An 11,729-nucleotide genomic window follows, 5' to 3' on the forward strand; every position below is an offset into this window, starting at 1 on the left:
TTGCCAAATTATTTATCTGCACAAATTGGTATAATAACATTGTTTATATTAATTAGTATGTTAACATGTAAATATACATTGAGTAGTTATTTTATTAAGACTTTATGTTTTAGAGCGGTTTTAGGTTCACAGTAAAATAGAGGGACAAATATTCCCATATACCTGCTCCCCCCAAACATGCACAGCTTTCCCCGTTATCAGAATCTCCCATCAGGGTGGTGCATTTGCTGCATTTGGTTAACCTACATTGACACATCATAATCACCCAAAGTCCGTAGTTTACAATACAGTTCATTCTGGGTGTTGTATATTCTGAGTTTAGAGAAATATATAATGAAATATTTTTATCATTATTATCATATAGAGTATTTTTACTGCTCTAAAATTCTGTGATCCACCAATTATTTTTTTCTCCCCCCACCCCCGAACCTTGGTAATCATTGATCCTTTTACTGTCTCCATGGTTTTGCCTTTTCTAGAATGCCATAGTTGGAATCGTATAGTCACCTTATCAGATTGGCCTCTCTCAATTAGTAATATGCATTTAAGTTTCCTCCATGTCTTTTTATAATTTGATAGCTCGTTTCTTTTTGGCACTGAATAACATTCCATTGTCTGGATGTACCACAGTTTATTTATCCATTCACCTACTGAAGGATATCTTGGTTTCTTCCAAGTCTGAGCAATTATGAATACTGTACCAATTAAGGTAGCTTTATAATGAGTCTTAAAATTGGGTGATATCAGTCTCCCAACACTGTCGTTCTTCTTCAGTATTGTGTTCGCTATTCTAGCTCTTTTGCCTCTTCATATAAACTGTGGAATCAGTTTGTCCATATCACAAAATAGCTTGCTGGTATTTTCTTTGGGATTCCATTGAATCAATAGATGAAGTTAGAAAGAACTGACAGCTTGACAATGAGTCTTCCCTTCATGAATATGTAACATCTCTTCATTGTTTAGTTCTCTGCATTGGTTGGTTTTTGAAAGTTAAAACAGCCTTGACTTTCGTAGATTAAAGCACAGTTAGTTAGGCTATAGCATCTTCTTATATATTGTTGGACTCGATTTGCTAAAAATTATTAATTAGGTTAATGTGTTATTGTTTGGTTTTCTTGCCTTTTCTTTTCTTAGTAATATTTTGTTAAACAGTTTTGGTGTCAAGTGAGTGCTGGCTTCACAGAACTAAATTCTGGAGAAGTTTTAGTTATTGGGTACAGAGCGAGATTGCATTTTGGTTTATTTTTTTATTTTTAATTTCTGATAACTAATGAGATTCAGTAGCATTTCAAAAATTTATTAGCTGTTTGAATATTTTCTTTGAAGTGCATGTTCATGTCACTAGATCTTTTTAATTGTTTTTGTTTTGTTTTGTTTTATGTTCCTGAGAAGTCCTTAGTTAATATTATGTATTTCAAATGTTTGCTTTACTTTTTTTCTTTTGACATATTCTCTCTCAGTTGTGACTCAATGATGAACAAACTTCACACTTCTTAATTTTAATGAAGTACAATTAATATCATTGGGGCTTATTAAGAAATATTTACTTATATGTAATGTTTGCTTCTACAAGATTTATTTTATATTTAATATTTAAATTTAGCCTCTACCTGGAATTGATTTTTATGTATAGCATAACATTTGGAACAAGACTCAGTTGTTCATTATGGATTTTTATTGGCTGGCACAATTTATTGAAAAGGTAAAATTGAAATTTTTTATGATATTGTTATTGTTAAAATTGACAGCTTGATTTTATTTTTTTTATTTTTTTTTTTTTTAGCTGAGCCATCCCGCCACCTGTTGGCAGCTCATGGCTGCTCAGCTCGGGCTGACTCGAACTGCTGTTGCTCAGAGCTCAAACTCCTGAGCGAGCTCTTAACCAACTGAGCCACTCAGCCGGCCCTGACAGCTTGATTTTAAATTTTATATAGAAATACAAAGAAACATAACCAAGACACTTTTGAAAGTGAACTTTCCTGTGGTATTTACATTACCAAACATAAAGACATATTATGAAACTACACCATTTAAGATAACACTGTCTTGTCATAAATATGCACAAAAGATAATTGAAACAGAATAGAGAATTCAGCTACTGACACACACATATAAACACTTGATTTATGTCACAGTGGCTACAGAACACCACGTAATGAGCAGCCTTCACAACACTGGAAGTAGGTCCTAATGGCTCCAATTTGTGTGGGTCTCTGTAATATAGCATAGTTTACACATCCTTAATACATTTTGACTGTAGTGCCCAATTCCAGGGCAGCACTGAAGATGTAACATTTTGATTAGATTAGGTATCTAGAATATGAGAGAACTGAATATGTTTATGGGTTATTTTTCAAGTAGACTTATAGAAAACAGTATATAGGCTAGGAAACCCAGAGAGAATAAAAGGATTTTAGGATTTATGAGATGGCAGTATGTTTCTGATCAGAGATAAAGACTTAAAAATAACAGAATAAAAAAGCAGAAAGAAAGAAAGAAAGAAAGAAAGAAAGAAAGAAAGAAAGAAAGAAAACGAAAAAAAGAAAGAAAATACAAATATATGAGGAATTATCTAAAATGTTTGGTCATCTTAGTGATGAATGAGTAGTGTGATTGGGTTATCTTCAAGTTAAGGGTGATATATTTTATTAGTGGAATTCATGACATCTAGTTTCTTTAGATGGCAGCGTACCTAGCAGACAGCCTGGATTCAAATCTTAGATTGACCTTTTTTAAGTGTGACCTTGAGCAATTTATTTCAACTCTTGGAATCCCAATTTCCTCATCTGTAAACAGTCATAACAATACCCATCCCATGGATTTGTGAGAAATTGTGTATATGTATGATACTTTTTTCTGTGTAGGGTGTACGTGATCAATAAAAAAAACCTGATGGTAAACAAACAAATGAAGGTATATATTTGAGAATACAAGTGCAAAATTAGCACTAGGGAGGAGACGTGTCACATTTAAGATTCCAGCTAAAAAACCAGGCACACAATCTTTTAGACCATATGGAATACAACAGTATACAAATGCAAAATTACATGTTTTCATATAGCAGTATTTTTAGTATTTCTATTAAAATGTCATAATGTTAATTTAATTGGAAAAGATAGTGCATTTTGAAGATTTCCCACAAAATCCAGTGCCATAGTCTCTTAAATGAAATTATAAATGAAACCACAAGTGAAAAAAATTCTCAGAAATACAGTAAAATATAAAATTAGACAGAAATTAAAAGCTTGGTGAGAGTAATTTCTATATGAAAACATTTAATTAACTTGAGAGAACACCTTTGTTTTATGTACTGTGACATTTTCAAAGACTTTAATTATAATATATTAAAATATACAGATAATTACAGAAAATAATATTGTAGACACTTATGTACCATGACCCAGAAATAGCAGAATAATTGTCTTTAAGTGCTTTAATTGTAGTATCATTTTAATTAAACCTTTGTTATCTTTGTCAGGTTGCTAGTTTATCAGTAGTCATATGGGTCCTTGAAATATTACGTATTACAAATAGATTTCATTGAGACATAAAAACTGTGCCTCATATAAAATGACATAATTGTTCTCCAATAAATGAAAGTAATCTAGAATAGATTAAAAACTATAAGGATGATGATTGCAAATGAGCACTGAACAGAGGGTGGTCTATGTGACAAACTATGGGGTCTATCAGAGGGCGTTTAATATTAAGATTTATTCATGTTCAAAGGCATAATTGACGGTTATATAGAGAGCTTAATTTACAGAGTTTGATACATGCTGAGATATTCACAGAGGTTGTTTTTTTTTTATCATGACATTTCTGATTATGCATCCCACTAATCATCCCTTCATTCAGACTGTTCTCTCCAACCGTACACTCCTCACTATTTCACCCATGTTCTACTTTACCTAAATAAAGCATCAGTCTAAAAGAGTTGGGAAGTAATGCTTAACTCTCTCAATAGAGCCATTTGTTATACAAACATGCATGTATTTGACAGACCAATTATTTACCAAATGAATAATTAAATTGAAATTTGAAAACCATTGATTGTGTAAGAAGAGAGATTTAGAGAGAGAGCAGAAAAATGACATGAGAGAAGAAGGCAAGTTGCATGGCTTATTAATCAAGATCAAGTCAATATCTCGGTAAAAACAATGAATTGACACCCTAAAAAAATCAATGATTTTACCACTTATGGTCGGTTATATATGAAGCTAGTTAAGATAGCTTTACTTATAGGCTATAGAATTTGGGGCACCTTACGTCCTTGACAATTTTATTCTGTCTTTTCCTCTTTATGCATTTCTAAATCATTATCTTATATAACTCATATGTATTAAAATGAAGTACATAATGGCTAAATTATTTATATCATCACTTCAAAGAATTTCTAGATAATATCCTTGTTTCAGAAATGAGATTAATAAATTATTTATATCAAAAAATGCCCCTAAGAGAACTCAGATTTGCTGCTATTTAAAAAAATAATATATTTATGAGTTTTATTATATTTGAAATATAATTAGCATAGGAATGAAATCTCACAAGATATGTTTTGGAATTCAAAAATTTTTAAAGTGTAGAAAGAGAATATGTTGCATATATAGTATACTTTGTAATGTGACCAGAAGGGTTGGAGCAACAACCCACAATCAAATACTATAATATTTCCCTAGGGAAATATGTGAATATTCAAACTAAATGGCATAAGAAAAAACTACAAATAACCTTGTATCTCTTCAAAATGTACAACTAAATTAGATCAGATTAGGTCATGTTTTGCTGCCAAATGTTCCCAAATATATTGCATTTAGAGATGTTTAGACTGCCAAAACAAAACAAAGCAAAGAAAAATAAACCAGGTTAAAATTTGTGTAAACCTGAGTCCAATTGTTTTCACTTATTTCTCAATATGAATTCTCCCATTTATTGTATAATCATGTTCACTCAACTTTATTGGACTTATTTCCTGGTCTATTTGAGTTATATTAAATAGTTTAGTGCTTCTCCCTGCAATGCTATCCCTTCAACAAAACCATCCTATAAAATAACAATATATACACTAGACTATCTTGAAAGTTCTTTAATAAAAATAAAAAATAAACAAATTTAATTAATAAGATATTATTTGATTATATTCAAGCACTTTTGAATCAGTGCTTGTTGGGTTACCTATAGAAAAAAAAATCTGCAAACAAAAATTACCTATTTGTATTTTATGACAATTCAGTAGTAAATTTGAAGTATGTTGTGTGTGCATGTACATGAGTATATGCTTTGTGTTTGTATGCATACTTAGGATTATGTAAAAACGTTTTGATGATTTTAAGTGTTTATGTTCAAATGGATGTCATTAAGTTAGGAAATTTTACCTTACCCATTGTTGCAATTGGGTTCCCCAGGAAGCAGATTTTTAGAGGGGGTTTGCACACCAGGTTATGAATGGGGAGTGCTTTGGAATTAGCACCTGGTTTGAACTTGAATGAGTAAGCTACTGTTTTTGGCCAAGGGTAAGTCATGGAGTGGAACTCACCTGATAGTTGCCAGCTGCCAACCATACAAGGCTGTGAGAAGAGTGCTTTAATCCTGAAGGTTAGGGTCCATAGTTTCATGTAGTAATCTCATTTTGGGGAGGAGTGAAAGAAGACAACGGATAGGATATAATGGAGTGCCTGCTGTTGCAGAAAATATTAGGGTCTTAACTGACACTTATTTGTTTTTTCATCGTTCGTTTCTTCTTCTTCTCACCCTTGGATAACACCTCCGCTCAACTATTGTAGATTGCTTATCTGTTTGGGTGACACAATCTAGTCCCTGAGAAGTCTCAGTCTCTTTACACCATGGCTTCTCAAGCTGGGCTGTTGGGCTTATCCCTTCATCAAAATAGGGCAAGCAAATATTGGGGACACCCCCAAAATCCACTAGTTACTAAAAGCACTCTTTCCTGCATTCACTGTGTAAAGAAGCTCTACCTCTTCCTGATGATCAGTGTTGATTATCCTTGCTGGAATTCTGCCTCTTCATACCTGACCATCATTTGGCATCAGGAGTCTGAAATGACCAGCCAGTAGCTTACCTATGGTTTAATGGGACTCTTGCTCTGCCCCTTGTTAGAAGCATCTTCACTCTAGGAAACAGCTTCTCTAAACCCATAGAGCTCAGTGTCATGGTGATGAGGAGGTCACTTTCTCTAATATGGTCCCTAGCACTGATGACGAGTTATCCACTGCTGCTTTCATCCTTCTGCCTTTTGGCAAATGAGTCACTGCATTGTTCTACTAGGCCAGAAGCTTCTGGGTCATGTGGTAGGTTATGAGACTGGAACATACGCCATGTACCCACTGCCATCCTTCCTTTTCTGAAAAGTAGGTTCATAGTCTAATGTAATTTATGTGGGGTTGCATGCTAGTAGAAAAAAAAAAAGCAATTGAACTTTTAAGCTCTTAGATAGTCATCATGGTCCTGGAGGCTGAAAGGCAAACTTGTGCCTAAGATAGACGTAGAGTCCAGTCAGTGTTAACCACTGCCCCCTACCAGGGCAAATAGAGTGCAAAATAGTCAAACCTGTACCAAGAGGCTGGTTGGTCTCTCAGAGGGACGGTTTGTGTTGGAGAATTAACATTGATCTCTGTTGCCAGCAAATTGGACTCTCAACAGTGATAGGAACTAGGTCAGCCTTACTGAGTGTGAGCCTGGGTTATTAAATGCTTAGCTTCAGTTTCTATCATTCTATCTACTTAGGTATTTAGTGACTCTTCTGTCGTAAATGCTTTCTGGTGAACACTGATATGATAAACAAAGATTTTCACACTTCAAATCCACTTGCATAGATTCATCCACATGCAATTTTCCTAATCTCCTTCCCCAATATTCCAATCTTTCCCTCTCCAGGACGCTGATCAACCAGTCAAGTTACATTACCCTGCCCATGAGTACTATATATTGTATTCTAACCTGTGACCATTTTATATATAATATGTATATTATATATATATATATATATATATGTATATATGTATATACGCACAGATATATGTAGTTTGTTTGCAGGCAGGTTGTCTTGGGTGCCCATTGGGAGAATTTCAGGGCCACTTCTGAATGAGGCTAACTTTTGCACCCCTATACAGAGCTGAGAAAAGGGAGAGGTGCCAGTATAATAGTTGTTGATAGCACAGGAGTCTGGATCACCTGCTTATGTAGCTTCTGTCCTTTGGTCTTCTTCACATCTGATGCAAAATACATAAATTTCATTTTGTCATGAATTGCTACTGATTCAATCTGACCTCATGATTTGGTTAACCTGACAGATCCTAGCTCATGAAGGGTAGTTCTGACCACAAGCTCACTTGATATCTCACAGCCCAGTAATATAACACGGTCTGATTCTCAAAAATATACGAACGTCTACCACAGATGACATGATCTTGACTCATCACCTGATAGGCATATCTTGTGATTCTTTGGGGCTTGCCATAAAGTCTGTATGGCCTCTTCCCCCTCTATTATTTTGATAGGTCACATGCCCTATGTGGCAGAACCACTTCTACATCAGCCTAAACCTTCTCTAGAGCCCTTTCCTGCTCTAGGTTCCACTTAAAGTTAGCGGCATTTTGTGTCATTTTGCATATGGGTCCCAACTGTGCGTCCTCCAAAATCCGAAGAGGCCTACTGGATATTGGGCTCCTTTTTAGTGATGGGAAGTGCAAGCTGAAATAATATGCCCCTTATTTTCAGAAGATATTTTGGAATACTTCATACCTTGGTATCTCTGAAATCTACATTGATGTGTCATCCTGATTTTGATCTGTCTCGCTCTCTCTGGAGTATATGTGTCTGTCTCACCAAGGACACGCATGGACTTGTCACTTCTTGTTCATCAATCTTATTAATGTGATGCTATTTTTTTAGAGTATGCCAATTGCTGTTCTTGCAGATGTCCAGCTGTTCCAGGTCCCATTGGATTGCATTATGACAGAAGACAGAGGAGAGGACATAGCCTGAGGGGGGGGGCTGGGTGCGGAGACCATGAGACCTTGGAAGGGCAGATAGTTGTCTATCTATCTCAAGTAAATGCAAAATATTTCTGATCCTCCTTTCAAGTAGGAATGGAAATGAATACATTTACCAGATCAGTGGCCATATATCATGTGTCCAATACCGTGTTAATCTGTTCAAGTAAATATATATCACCTCTGGTCTACCAGTAGTTGTAGACGCCACTAATGGTGTGTAGTTGTCAGTTATCCTCCAAAATTAATCTGGCTTTTGATGGGCCACACTGGTGGATTTAATACCCTTTATAGGTCTTGAAGATTGGCACTAATCTCTGCTACTCCTTCAAAAAATTGCATGGTTTTAATTTATTTTTTGGGGGAATGGGAATGAGGTAGTTTCAGAGGCTTTGAACTGACCTTTACCTATGATAGCTCCTGCCCCAGAGACCAAAGAGCCAATGTAGGGTTTTGACCTTTTATTAACTATATCCATTTTTTTTAAATTTTATTTTTCAATTACAGTTGGCATGCAATATCATCTTCNTATGATACTATAATGATACATGCCATTATACATTTGTCCAAAGTTATAGAATATACAACACCAAAAGTGAGCCCCAAGGTAAACTGTGGATTCCGGGTGATTATGATTTGGCAATGCAAGTTCATCAGCTGTTAAACAATGCACCACTCTGATGGGGGATGTTGATAATGGAGGGTCTATGCATGTTTAGCGGGCATAGCAGGGGGCATATGAGAAATCTCTGTACCTTTTCCTCAATTTTGCTGTGAACCTATAACTGCTCTAAAAAGAGAGTCTTGAAAACATTGTCAAAAGTTGCCTGCAATAACTGGGATGATATCAAACATACCTAACGAACATATGGACCTTGATTTCCAGGGAGAATTTCTCTGAATTGCTTTGAGTCATACAATAAAGTTCAGGGAACACAAAGTCTTTATCCTCCTCATAAGCCATATATCACTGTAAGTTACCAATGCTGGCAAAGTTGAACTATTTTGAATTATATTCCTGAGCTTCAGAAATGATCTTTTTGTTATCTGGAGAATTTCAAAGAGTTATTTTACTTTTCAAGTTGAGAAATATTTTTGTTTCTTTTATTTGTGTAGCTCGTGGATCTCATTGGCTGCCATTTTGATAAATCTGGTCAGTGTGCACATGTACATCATTCTTCTATCCTCCCACCTGCTTTCCAGGTCATGTTTAGTTATTTAAACAATTTCAGAGGTGCAGAAAATTCTTCAGAGATATCTCCTGGTAAGATTTCAACCTTCCAATACTATTTCTCAAGCTCCATTACTAGTCTTTGTGTTTCTGCTAAACATTAACAATCTAAAATTCACTTTTCTGTTTGCTCGTTATAGATTCTAAGACACATATGTGTGCATTTGTCAAGGCTCAATGAATAATAAACAGTTCATATTTGTTCATTTTATCATATGTAAATTTTATGTCAAAAGGAAAACTATAAACAAATATTAAACTATGTAATGTTATGCATTCTGAAGTAGTCGGAAAATGTACTGATGTCTGAGTTTGAAATGCAACAGAAAGTAAAATGGAGTAATGAATGGATAGAGGGATGGATAGTGAATAGGTATGTAATAAACAAACATGGTAAAATATAATGGTAGAATCTAATTGGTGGGTATAGATAGTCTCCACTGTAAAAATTTTCCCAACATTTCCCTATGTTAGAAAAATTTCACAGTAAAATGTTGGGGGGAAAAAAATCAAAGGCAGGTTTATTATCATACAGAATGTATGGAAATTATTCTCTTAGAGCAATTCTCTGATAAGTCTCTTATTGAAAGCTGTTACTAATGTAAACTGTGGCTAGTGTTTTCAGACTTCACAAAGTACTTATATTTCTTTCTAAAAGTACTTTTCTTGTTTTCACTGTTTTGTTTGTGATGGTGTTTGAGCTGTGATTTGCTCAATAAATGATTCTGACTCGCTGTCACGTTGTCTAAAAAAAATCAATGAGAACTTTATCATCATCAGAATCATTATAATTACATGAGTCATTTTTGTTCTCCTGTGGTAATTGGGACTTAGGTGATCTTCTTTTATCTTCAGGGACTGGCAGCTGCAGTAAATATGAAGCAATGTGACAAGTCATCTAGTTTAGAGTGTCAGGCCACCCTAGATAGGGGCAGAGACAGTGATGGTTGCTAGGGCAAAGCCCTGGAACCCACTGTCTTCATAGATTCGGAACAGTCCTTACAATCTTCCTTCTTGAGCAAGTAGTAGCAAAAAAACCCTTATTCCACCCGCCTGCTTACCCAGTGAGAACAGTGAGACACTATTATGAGACTTAGAGTTCATATGGTTAATTATGACAGGACAGAATTAGAATGCAATTCTTCATCAGCTNGTAAATAACTTAATGAAGTTTGAAGTTCTACCTCCCAGGATGTTCTTCCCCATTCTCCTCTCCACCCACTCCCCCCCCCCCGCCCCCACTGTTCTCCACGGCTTCTCCTAGATGGAAATGTTACATTATCATAGTCCACTTCTGACAAATAATGGGATATATCATGTCACTATCTTTAAACCAGGCATGGATATTTTTTTTTGTACAACAACCATATGAAACACCATTTGAGGCTATACGCAGAAATAGGTATATTGGAACTATGAGCAGCTAATATGTCTTTCCTGTGCTGTAACACTGCTGTCAGATCCTGTTATACCCTGCACTTAAATATTACCACTTTCGTTCCTGTTGGAATTCTGCTGCATGCACACAGTTGTGTGATGTGAAAGATTAGATTCTATCTAAGTTCTTTTGGGCTGGTCAGCTCAATCATCGCTTGGTGTCCTATGGTCAGGTCTTCCCTGCTAGCTTACAGGATCTGCTTCTCAAAACTTGAATAATTCTTTGCCAAAGGGAACAATGCTTTTCAACAAAACACTGCATGATGCTGCTTCTGTGTATCATGGGCACGGATATGCTTACAAACCTTCCATTGATAGTCTGAACTCCATAGTTTCTTCTGAGAAGTGAAACTAAATTAAAGTAGCAGTTCAGATTCCCCTGCAGTATGGAAACACCAAACAAAACAGCATTTTTTATTTTTATTTAATTTATTTATTTATTTTTTTGTCCTGGGAGCCACTTGAGGCACAGCCCGACAGGTTCTTCAGTAAATACAGAGGAGCAACACAACCTGTATGGTAAATGTCAAGTCAAAATCTGAAAAGGCCCAGCAAATTATGAGGCTAGTTCTTCGTGGTAGACAGCCACGAGGCAGAACGTCATCTTTCACTTCTGAGAGAATAGCTTGACATTGGACCTCCAGAAAATTCACTGAGACGGCAAACCTCTCAACGTTTCTCAGCTTAATTTCCTACTTTCTGGTATTTGTATTTCTTACCAAGGTGTGTGGGAAGCCTTCTACCTCCTGCATCACTGAAGTTTCTAAGCAAACTGTTATCAACAGGGTGAAACATCATGATGATTATGGGATGGTCAAGGCCCTTCAGAAGTAAGTGATCCAAGACTTAGGAATTTTGACTTACCCTGAGAAACTATAGTGAAAGTTTTGTACATCTATAGGCTATTACAATACCATAATGACCTTGCCTCTTTCCGATGCTGACATTGCCCTCTGCCATTTCTGAATGCCATCTGGGGTATATTGTTATGATAATAGCCTTCAATGAATCATACCTCCTATATCCATGTGCTTGTATTGTCCCTT

This window comes from Hipposideros armiger, unplaced genomic scaffold (genome assembly GCF_001890085.2).
Source record: "Hipposideros armiger isolate ML-2016 unplaced genomic scaffold, ASM189008v1 scaffold_756, whole genome shotgun sequence".
NCBI classification, from domain to species: Eukaryota; Metazoa; Chordata; class Mammalia; order Chiroptera; family Hipposideridae; genus Hipposideros; species Hipposideros armiger.